This window comes from Ceratotherium simum, chromosome 33 (assembly GCF_057802395.1).
Source record: "Ceratotherium simum simum isolate JZ-2026a chromosome 33, ASM5780239v1, whole genome shotgun sequence".
NCBI classification, from domain to species: domain Eukaryota; kingdom Metazoa; phylum Chordata; class Mammalia; order Perissodactyla; family Rhinocerotidae; genus Ceratotherium; species Ceratotherium simum.
In genome coordinates, this window is record NC_141932.1 from 29,627,693 (window position 1) to 29,640,668 (window position 12,976).

Sequence of the window (12,976 nt, forward strand, 5' to 3'; positions counted from 1 at the left end):
TGTGGCTGTCTCTTTAGAAGCAGGAGGGAAGCTATTCTGAAATTTGGTTGCCTCTGCACAGACGCTTAACCTGGCCCATGTTGCTAATCAAAGATCTCATTGGACTTTTGTCACCTGGGTGAATTTCTGCTCCATGCATCCCTATTCCTGTAGGATAAAAGAAGGGACCTTGTAGAATGCCTGTGCTAATGTTCCCTCTGTATCCCCGTACCCCCAGCATCCAGAAAGATCCCAAGGACATTGAATCTGCTCACCCGGCACCCAGGCAGAGCTCTGTCCAGGAGTTTGAGGTCTGCTCTCTTTCCCAGGGGGCTTGCCTGGAAGGGGAGGGTGGTAGCCACCTTCTCACCCTACTCTGCAGGGCAAGGCTGTGCTCTCTCTTCCCTCCACCTCACCCATACCTGGCATCACAGCCCCACTGACCCACTTTTGGCACAGGCTGAGCTGTAGGGAAAGGTCCCGATGGATGCACACTGGCGTTTCAGCCACGATTGTCTCTGGCAAGTGGGATCCAGGGTGCGTGGAGAAACATTTGCCTTTATTATTTTGTTTCCTCCCATATTGTTTGAATTTGTTGCAAAAAGCGTGTATTATTTCAAGAGTATATAAACACCAACGATGATGAAGAGGAAATAAAATGTGCTGGGATCTGGAAATGCTTTTGCCAAATGGCAAACGAGGACACCAAGGGTATCTTGACAATCCAAATACATCTCCAAACTTGTACCCACTCCTGGTTGAGGGTGGCGCAATCGTGGTATAAAAACCCAATCATGATGATAAACTCACACAGTGGACCCAATTCCTCTTTGCAAGGATTTGAGTTCCTCACATTTGGGTTGGAGGGAATAAAACCCGGAGTTCGGGGCTGTTCACCAATCCAAAATGAGATGCCTGGAGTGTCTGCCTCCAGCCTGCTCTTTCCTGCCTCGGGACTCTTTCTTGGCAGGGTGTCTCGGTGCCAAGTGGGCAGAGGCAGAGCCGCGTCCGGCCGGACTCAACCAGGGTGCGCCCTGCAGGTTACGCTGTATCAACATGCGGCCCTTCCCCTCGGGTCAGGCTTGGCCGTGCTCCACGCCCAGCCCATCACAGAAGGTCCTGGATGCAAACAGATGTCCAAGACTGAGGCCCACTGTCCCCACTAGTGTCCCCCCGGCCGCTGCCGGCTTCTCCCAGGCGGGAGAAGGGAGGTGGTCTTGAGAACACACATCATATTTCTGACGCAAGGCTCCAATCACGAGAAGCAGTGATGGCGCCTGCAAACGGATCGATTTGTTTTTTTCTCCATAGACCCGTGTGCCGTTTGTAGGTAGAGGGGGAGAAAGCCTGCGAACAGAGTGGAATCTACTTCTTAGAAGCCTGGGTTATCAAACTCATTAATCTACATGTCAAGAGGCTAGGAATGAATAATTGTGTGTGGAATTTATCTGCCAACATGATAGCTACTTTTCAGCTTTCTCCTCAGAGCTCCTTCATCGTGAGCCCTCATTATTCGCTTTGTCTTCTCCACCCGAGCCTGCTAGGCAGTGGAGGATCGTCCCTCGGCCCCTCTGAGGATGGTTGCTGTGACACGCGACACGGCCCGGTCCTGCTGCTCTCCCCGGCCCACGTGGAGAGGCGCGGCCTTATTAGTGCCACACAGTGGCCTCCACATCAGAATGGTGGCTAATTAGAAACAGACGCAACACCCTCCCCCTGCCTCCCCTGCCTTGCAGGGTCTCCCTTTCTGATTTAGTGGAAAGCTACCACCTGAGTAGGGGCAGGTGGCAGGGTGTTCTTGGCATCCTCTCTGTCCTTTGCCCCTGTTAGAGCTGAGTGGTTTGGGTGGGGGACACTGGGGTCGGTGGGCAGGCCAGGGTGGGGTTCCTGGATCCCCCGACTCTGGGTGGAGGCTGGCCCCTTAACCCCCACCAGATGGGTAAACAGTCACAGACACACAGCAGGGGTGAGGCGGGGACCTCTCGGAGCTGAGTGGGCAGAGAGAACAACAGGCTGGCTCTAGGCTTTAAGACCATGTGGCTGATGCGTCTGCAAGTTAGAGGGGGTGATGAGGCCCGAGTGCCAGGCCTCCCGGGGCCCCTCTCCAGCAGGGAAGCTGCAGGGGGACAAGGTAGGGGAGCCGTCTTTGCCTCGCCCTGTCGTGGGGGGCATCCACTCAGTACTTTCCACAGCGACCCCCTTGCCAGGAGCATCCCCGGGCAGCCTCTGCCTTGTCAGCTGCATTTATGATGTGCTTATAATTAAATGTCCGCGAAGCTCGCAGTGTGCTGACCACAGAGGGGCCATAAGCAGTAAGATAAATGAGACCGGGAGACGTAATATTGCTTCACTTGTGGGCTTCGGCTGATGTTAAAGATTGTCAGTGATAATTATTAATATGTGACCTGGTTGAGTCTTTACGTGAACAATCACAATTTTAATAAAGCGGTAAACTCCGTGGTCGCTGTGTCCACACATCCCGCCTCTGACACGCTCACTTTTCACGTGTGAATTTCAGAAGAGCCCTCCTTTCCTGTGCTGTGCAGGGGATATAATAACCCATTAATGGAAGCTTCTGCCCAAATGCAATTGATGCAAAGTCTGGCAATGACAGTAAGTCCAAACGGGGCCTTTTCGGCGCTTTCACTTCCTTCCCGAGGGGACGACAGGCAGTGAAGGCCGGGTGAGGAGGGCGGGGTGAGGCGTCGCCAGCAGCGGGTACAGCTGGTTCGTTCTGCCTAGCCAGGCCCAGGGCCTCGGGGCCTCTGCTCCCGCCTGCTGCTTGCACTGGGGTGTTGGTGTAGCAGACACCATTGGTGCTCTGTCCAGACCTCTCCCATCTTTTTCTAGCTTCTCCACACTTTGCTCTCTGCTCCCCGTGCACCATCTTTATCAGAGGGCTGCCTTTTCGGACTGAAGCCACCTGAGCTGTAAGGAGAACCCGAACAGCCTGGGGGAATTCTGTCTTTCTTAGCACCCAGTGTGGCCCACGACCAAGCACTGTTGGTGTAGGAGAAAGACCCAGCTCCTTTGCTGGGAGAGGCAGGACAAACTTGAAGCATAAGTTATGCTTCAGGAAATGCTGGTCCAAGTAATTGAGACAATGTTTGAAAAACTAAATCAAAATGTTAAAAATTAACTTTTGAAGACAAGTTGTATTATGCAAAAATTAATAATAACCCAAGAATAAAATGCTAGTTTATTTAATAAGTGTCTAAGCAGTAGTTGGAGAAGAAATAGTAGCATGGGGTCTGGAGGAAGAGAATAAAAAGGTATTAACTACAATGTGTTAAAAAAGATAACCAAAAGATGCAATTTCTTTTCTGACTTTAAAAATTGGAAAAATATAGGAGTTAAATATAGGGATTAAATAATACTTTTGAAATTCCTAAAACCATGTATTACTTGAATTCTAAACTGGATCACCATTTATTGAATACAATCACAAAGAAAACTGATTTCATAGATCAAGGATAGGGCAGAAAAGAAAACACTAAAAAGCAAAAAAAGAAGGCAAAACCGAAATCTACAAGGTGTATCAGGCAAAACAAACCAAGAAAATATGGGGCCAGAATATTGTCATCAGACCAAGCAGAATTCAGGGTAAAACAGTTACAGCAGAGAAACAATTTTATTGATGAAGGGCATATACTTTACACTGAAGCTCTAACTATTACCTGTATATTTATTCTTACATTTGTTCAATAAATACTGGGCCAAGGGCTGGTAATCCAATGTTAAACAAGGCAGATGTGATTCCTGTCTTGTTGGGCTTACAGTCTAGTAGGCTGAACTAGTCCTGGATCCTAATACACTGCCTAACATTACAGTGAAATATAGTAAGCAAATTGTTAGGAGTACAGAAGAAATGGAGAGATTCACAGTTGTACTAAAAAAACTTTAAGACATCTCTTTTGGTATTTGGCAAATCTTGTAGGCAAAGATTCTAATTATCTAGATGTTTTCAAATAATAAAGTTGTTTCTTAAATTGAGATGTTTCTTAAAATGAGAGATTATATTAGATCCCATAAAATACACAGTACATACTGGCTATAAGAAAGAATGACTACATGCCAACAATCAAAAAGCAGATAGATATCATATTTTACAAAAGGAACAAAAAATGGTAATTAAAAATCTTAATTAGTAATTAAAAAAAATTATTAAAACATCTCTGAAATAACTCTTAGGTCAAAGAAGAAATCAAAGCTATATTTAGAGACCAGTTAGAAAATAATGACAATGAGGGGCTGGCCCCATGGTGTAGCAGTTAAGTGCATGTGCTCCGCTGCTGGCGGCCTGGGTTTGGATCCCGGGCACGCACTGACGCGGATCCCGGGCACGCACTGACGCACCGCTTGTCAGGCCATGCTGTGGTGGCATCCCATATAAAGTAGAGGAAGATGGGCACAGATGTTAGCCCATGGCCAGTCTTCCTCAGCAAAAAGAGGAGGATTGACATGGATGTTAGCTCAGGGCTGTTCTTCCTCACAAAAAAAAAAAAAAAAAAGAAAATAATGACAATGAGAATACCATATACCAAAACTCATGGTGTTTGGTCAAAGCTGTACTCAGAGGAAAATACATAGCCTTAAATACCAACATTATTAACATACAATAAAAATAAATAAATAAAGCATTCAACTGACAATAAATTAGAAAGAAAATAACAAAATAAACCTAGGAAGATATTGATAAAATCAAAACATTAAGTTAGTGAATCAGAAAACAGACAGTAGATTGTCAAATATAAGAATAAAAAATGAACACTAACTACATCTATATCTATGCTTTATAGGTATAATTGATATACAAAAATTGCACACATTTAATATATATATCTTGATGAGATTGGACATATACATATACCCGTGATACCATCACCACTATGAAGGTATTAAACATATATATTGCCTCCAGAAATTTTCTTGTGTTCATGTGTGTTTGTGTGTGTTTGGTGGTAAGAACACTTAAGTGAGATCTAGCCTCTCAATATATTTTAAAACACACAATACAGTACTGTTAACTATAGATACTGTGTTGTCCAGTAGACCGTTAGAAGTTATATATCTTGTATTACTGAGAATTTATAACTGTTGAACAACAATCTCCATTTTCCCCTTCCTCCAGCCTCTGGCAACCACCATTATATTCTCTGCTTCTATGAGTTTGACGATTTTAGATACCTCATGTAAGTGGAAGCACGTAGTATTTGTCCTCCTGTGACTGGCATATTTCACTTAGCACAATGTCTTCTAGGTTCATCCATGTTGTCATAAATGGAAAGATTTCTTTCTTCTTAAAGGCTGAATAATATTCTATTGTATGTATATACCACATTATCCATTCATCTGTTGGTGGGCATTTGTGTTGTTTCATATCTTGGCTACTGTGAATAATGCTGCAATGAACACGGGGATGGAGATATCTCTTCGAGATTTGGATTTCATTTCCTTTGGATATATACCCAGAAGTGGGATTGCTGGGTCATATGGTAGTTCTATTTTTAATATTTTGTGGAATCTCCTCTTTTCCATAGTGGCTGCACCACTCTACTTTCCCACCAACAGTGTGTAAGGGTTTCAATTTCTCCACATCCTTGACAACACACACACACACACACACACACACACACACGTATATATATATATACACATATATTTGAGAATAGCCATCCTAATAGGTGTGAAGTGATATCTTGTGATATCGATCTCCATTTTCCTGTTGATTAGTGATGAGTGCCTTTTCATATACCCCATGGCCATATTTGTATGTCTTCTTTGAAGAAATGCCTATTCAAGATTTTTGCCTATTTTTTAGTCGGATTATTTGTTTTTGTTTTTTATTTTTTTGCTATTGAGTTGTAGGAGATTCTTATATATTTTGGATATTAACCTCCTACCAGATAGATGGTTTGCAAATTTTTTCTCCTATTCTGTAGGTTACCTTTTCACTTTGTTGATTTTTTCCTTTACTGTGCAGAAGTTTTTTAGTTTGATGTAGTCCCATTTGTCTATTTTTGGTTTTGTTGCCTGTGCTTTAATTTCAAATCCAAGAAATCATTGCTGAGATCAATGTCAAGAAGGTTTTCCCCTATGTTTTCTTCAAGGAATTTTGTAGTTTCAGGTCTTACATTTAAGTCTTTAATCTGTTTTGAGTTGATTTTTGTGTGTGGTTAGAAAAAGGGTCCAATTTCATTCTTTTGGATGTGGATATCCAATTTTTCTAGCACCATTAGTTGAACAGACTATCCTTTCTCCATTGTGTTTTCTTGGCACCTCTGTCGAAGATCAGTTGATTGTATATGTGTGGGTTTATTTCTGGGTTTTCTATTCTTTTCCATTGGTCTATATATCTGTCTTTATGCCGGTACCATTTTGTTTTAATTACTGTAACTTTGTATAATGTATTTTCAAATCAGGAAGTGTGGTGTCTCCAGCATTACAGGCCAATATCCATAATGAATATAGATGCAACATTCCTTAACAAAATTCTAGCAAACCAAATTCAACAGCACATTAAAAGGATCACATATTACGATCAAGTGGGGTTTATTCCTGGGATGTGGGATGGTTCAACATATGCAAATCAATCAACGTGATACACCACATTAACAGAATGAAGTGTAAAATTTATGTCATCATCTCAATAGATGCAGAAAAATCATTTGGCAAAATTCAGCACCTTTTCACGATAAAAAACACTCAACAAATTTAGTATAGTAGGACTGTACCTCAACATAATAAAGGCCAGATATGACAAGCCCACAGCTAACGTCATACTCAACAGTGAAAAATTGAAAGCTTTTCTTCTAAGATCAGAAACAAGACAAGGTTTCCTACTCTTGTCACTTCTATTCAACATGTACTAGAAGTCCTAGCTGAGCAATTAAGCCAGAAAAAGAAATAAAAGGCATCTAAATCAGAAAGGAAGAAGAAAAAGTGTCCCTGTTTGCAGATGATATGATCGTATATATAGAAAACCCTAAAGACTGTACAAAAACTGTTAGACCTAATAAACGAATTCAGCAAAGTTATAGGGTAAAAAATCAACATACAAAAATCAGTTACATTTCTGTACACTAAAAATGAACTATCTGAAAAGGAAATGAAGAAGATAATCCTATTTACAATAGCATCAAAGGATAAAATATTTAGAAATAAACTTCACCATTGAAAACTATAGATCACTGATGAAAGAAATTAAAGCAGATACAAATAAATGGAAAGACGTCCAATGTTCATGGATTGGAAGAATTAACATTGTTCAAAGGTCCACTCTGCCCAAAGAGATCTACAGATTCAATGCAATCTCTCTAAAAACTCCAATGGCATTTTTTACAGAAATAGTAAAACAATCCTAAAACTCATGTGGAACCACAAATACCCCAAATAGCCAAAACAATTGTGAGAAAGAAGAACACTAAACTTACATTAAAAAATCATATACTTTGACCAATAAGGCCTTTTTCCAGTATTGTAAGGATGATAGCAAATTAAGAAATATATAATTAAAAATTTGTCACATCTGTAGGTCATTGGAGAAAAATATGTAATCATATGCCAAGAAGATATTTGATAAAGTTCAACATCCAGTACTGCCAAAGCTTATGATTAAAATAGAAATAGAATGATAATTCATTGCATTAATGGTTCTCAATCAGGGATAATTTGGCACCCAGGAGATGTTTAACAATGTCTGGATATATTTTCCATTGTTATGATTTGGGGGTTGTGCTACTAGTATCTAGTGGCTATAGGTCAGGGTTGCTATTAAAAACCCTACAATGCACAGGACAGCCTCCCCTTTCCCCTAACAAAGAATTATACAGCTCAAAATATCAGTAGTGCCAAGGTTGAGAAATCCTGGTTTACATGACAAAAATTATCTGAAAATGACGACCTATACTGTACACAAAACAGAAAACATAGAGGAATTCTTGTTATAGTAATAAAACAAAGTCTAAAATAATTACACCATGACCATTATTGTCAAAGTAATAAAAAGAAATGGGAAATAAATATTGGAATCATCAAATCAAAGTTATTGCTATTTTATGATAACATAAAAAAACTCAAGAACATCATTTAAAATACTCCTATACCATATGAAGGAGTTTAGTAATATGTCCAACTACAAAAGAGATACATAGAAGTTAATAGATGTTCTATATATTAAACCAGTAATAACAGAGATAAAAGGGAAAGAAAAATATTCTATTTATATAGATGACACAAAATAGAAAATATTAAAAAAAAAAATTAAGAAGTGGGCCAGACACATGAAAGAAATAAAAATTTCCTGAGGCTCGTGTAACAAAACATAGAGATTTCCCCAAATTAATTTATAAACAACTCTATTCTAGAAAAATTTTATATTGGATTTTGTTAAGAACTTTACAAAATAAATCTAAAGTTAATATGGGTGAATGAATATGCTAGAGCAACCAATAATTTATCTATGTGATAGCAAATTAACTTATAAAGACACAACAGACAAAAGTGTGATACTGGCTCCAAAATAATAAGTTAAATTGATAGAGAGGAAGAGTCAAGAAATAAGTCTAACTGCATTAAAAATTTGTAATGTGATTTAGGTGCCATTTTAAGTCAGAGCGAGTACATTAAAGAGTTCACAGAGGAATTTGTAGTGTTACAAAAATCCACCAAGATAATGTAACAATTGTGCACCTTGCATACTTAAAAATGTAGCTTTGGGAAACCTAAAACAAAAACAAATAGAAATATAAAGATAGACTGACAAATCTGCAATCACAACAGGACAAATTTAATACTTCTTAGAGAAATTAAATACTATTTCAAGTAGACAAAAGTAATGACACACAGAACTTAAATAATACGATGAACAACCTGGTACTAACAAACGTATAATACACATTCTTTTTAAACATACATAAACCTCTCACACAAATGGATAACATATTAAACAACAAAGGAAACATTAGCAAATTCTAAAAAGTAGAGATCATATAGGTTTCATTCACTGACCACTTGAGAACATAACAACTGAAAGAGAGACGAAATAAATCTCTATACTCACAAATACAAAAACATTTATGAAAAGGCTTGTGTTAATAAGGAAATAAAAAGAGGAAATTACAGACTACTTAGAAATACGCAGTGGAGCATTAGATAGTAAAACCTGTGAGACGTGGCCAAAGCAGCAATCAGAGGAAAATTTATGCACTTAAGTGCGTACATTAGAAATGAGGGAAATTGAAGTCAAATGGACCAAGCATAATATTCAGGATACAAGAAAAAGAACAACAACAACAACAAATCAAACCTCCAGAAAGTAGAAGAAAGTAACAAAGATAAAAACTGACATTAATGAAATAAATAAGAACAACAAAGCCATTAGAATTGATGAATAAAATCTTCAAATTTGATTAAGAAAAAAGACAGAGTATAAAAAAACAGCATCATGAATAAGATAAAGGAGTGTAATTACAGACACAGAGAGAATTAAATTTTATAAGATACTTTCTGTATATTAATAACTTTGAAAAAGTAGCTAAAATGCATGATTTTATAAGAAAATAACCAAAATTAGCTCAAGAAGTCATAGAAAATCTAAATATGCTAATTTCTATTGCAGAGAATAGAAAGCTAGTTGAAGATATACTCTTATAAAGAACATCAAGCCCAGATGGTTTTACTATTTAGTTCTACCACATGTTCAAGAAATAGATAATTCTCATGTTATAAATTGGGAAGATACTCAACTAATTCCATAAGCCTAGTATATTTTTTATATTAAAATCATAACAGAAGTCATTGTATTTAAAAAAATTATTTTTTTAATGATAAACAACCATCTTCTCCAAATTTTCTTGTGCATGAGAAGTAGAAGAAAACTTCCATTATCGAGGTAAAGATATCTACCACAAATCTATAGCAGTGGTGAAATAATCAGAAATTCTTTCATGCAAAACATGAACAGGGCCGGCCCCGTGGCTTGGTGGTTAAGTGAGCGCGCTCCACTGCTGGCGACCCGGGTTCGGATCCCGGGCTCGCACCGACGCGCTGCTTCTCCGGCCATGCTGAGGCCGCGTCCCACATACAGCAACTAGAAGGATGTGCAGCTATGACATACAACTATCTACTGGGGCTTTGGGGGAAAAAATAAATAAATAAAATCTTTAAAAAAAAAAAAAAACATGAACAAAACAAGGATTCTATATTCAATATTGTATTGGAGGCCCTAGCCAATGCCATACAACAAGAAAAAGTTAAAAAGGCATGTGAATATTGGAAAGGGAAAGATGATAGTGTCATTTTGTTTTTTGTAGCCAAGCTCTCCAGAAAGTGCCAGACGATCCGTTGAGAAACTGTTAGAGCTGCTAGGAAACTACTACCAAGTGGCCTAATACAAAATAAACACAGAAAAACCAATAGCTTTAATACATTAGTATTATCTCACTAGAAAACGTAATAGAAAAAATTACTCAATTCACATAGCAATAAAAACTATAAAAATATCTAGGAATAAACATCAGATTATTGAGGGGCATAAAAGATCTGAATAAATACTGGTACATACCTTAGTTTTGAATGAAAATGCTTAATATTATAAAGGTATATATTCCCCCCAAATTAATCTATAAATTCAATGTCCTACAACATTTTTGTGGAACTTGCCAAGCTGATTACAAAATTCATATGGAAGAGTACATGCTTGAGAAGAGCCAAGACAATACAGAAGAAACCAAGAGGTGTGCCTGCCTTACTAAATATCAAGACGCATTCTAAAGCTGTATTAATTAAAATAGAATGGTATTGATTTAGCTAAAGATTTAACTAGAACAATGGAATGAGAGTCCAGAAACAGATCTCTGTACATATGGGTATCAGTTTGTAATAAAATTGGCATTTTTGTATTAGTAGGGGGAAAGAATAAACTATTTGGTAAATTATGTGAAAAAATTAGATACTTTTTTTTTTTTTTACAGCTCAGTCTTTTTTTTTTATTGCAGCAACATTGGTTTATAAGGTCATATAAATTTCAGGTGTACATCATTATACTTCTATTTCTACATAGATTATGTCATGTTCACCACCCAAAGACTAATTACAATCCATCACCACATACATGTGCCTAATCACCCCTTTTGCTCTTCTCCCTCCCCCCTTCCCCTCTGGTAACCATCAATCCAATCTCTGTCTCTATGTGTTTGTTGTTGTTTTTATCTTCTGCTTATGAGTGAGATCATATGGTATTTGACTTTCTCCCTCTGAATTATTTCGCTTAGCATAATACCCTCAATGTCCGTCCACGTTGTCACAAATGGCTGGATTTCATTGTTTCTTATGGATGAGTAGTATTCCATTGTGTATATATACCACAGCTTCTTTATCCATTTGTCCCTTGATGGTCACTTAGGTTGCTTCCAAGTCTTGGCTATTGTGAATAATGCTGCAGTGAACACAGGTGTGCACTTATCTTTATGCATGCATGTTTTCATGTTCTTTAGATAAATACCCATCAGTGGAATAGCTGGTAGTAAGCTTCCCAACTCATTCTACGAAGCCAAAATTACCCTGATAGCAAAACCAGACAAGGACAACACAAAAAAAGAAAATTACAGGCCAATATCACTGATGAACATCGAAGCAAAAATCCTCAACAAAATACTAGCAAATCAAATGCAACAATACATTAAAAAGGTCATACACCATGATCAAGTGGGATTTATTCCAGGGATGCAGAGATGGTTCAACATCTGAAAATCAATCAATGTGATACATCACATTAACAAAACGAAGAATAAAAATTACATGATCATCTCAATAGATGCAGAGAAAGCATTTGACAAGATACAGCATCCATTTAGGATAAAAACTCTGAATAAAACAGGTACAGAAGGAAAGTACCTCAACATAATACAGGCCATATATGACAAACTCACAGCTGATGTCATTCTCAATGGTGAAAAACTTAAAGCTATCTCTCTAAGAACAGGAACCAGACAAGGATGCCCACTCTCACCACTCCTATTTAAGATAGTACTGCTTGAAGCTCACCAATCAAAGCCTGTCCCATCTGTTCTCCCTAACCTCTTAAATTTTGCCCCAAAACCTGAATCAGGGAGACAGATCTGAGGGCCCATGCCCCCTGTCTCCTTGAAGATTCATCTCACAGAATAAAGCTGATTTCTCCCCCAAGGGCTGATGCCATAATTAATTGGCTTGTTAATGTGCATTAGGCAGAGAACCTCAATTTTGTGCGGTAACAGTATCAACTGTGGGGATGATATGAAGAACCAAGTACTCTCATACTTTGCTTGAGTATAAATTGGTCCAGATATTTTGAAGGGCAATTTGGCACATCTGTTGAAATAAAAAATGCAGAGACCACATGACCCGGAAAAGCCAGGAGAAATTCACAAAAATGTGCAGGGAATTGTGTTCAAGATTTTTTTTAGCCTTGTTGATGGTGAAAGGCTGGAAACAAGCAAAATATACATTTGATAGAAGAGTTATACAAACTGTGGTAAGCTATATTACATAGCAGTTTGTAGCAAAATATGTATTGTAGGATATGAAACCCTCAATCTCTCTTGTTAAAAGAAGATAATGCTGTGTATTTTTCACTGGTGTGCACATAAGTGTATTTCGAGATAGCAGGACATTGATTCATGTTCTGGCAGACTCTGAAGCTGGACTCTGTGGGTTCAAATCCCTATTTTGCCACCTGGGTGTCCTTGGGCAGGTTTCTCAGCAGCGCCTGGCACCCCCCACCTCCGCCTCAGTCTCAGATTCTTCTTTTGTAAAATTTTAAAATGGAGACAGCAGTTGTACCTACTTTGTAGGCTATTGGGAAGATTATACAAAATAACACACTGCCTGGCATGTGGTAAGCTCTCTTAAGTGTCACTTATTTTTATTATGGAAAAAACTCCAGGTTTCCATGCATCAAACTGAGAGCAACAGTTACTTCTGATGAGAGAATGCAGTGGGAGACTGAATGAGCCTT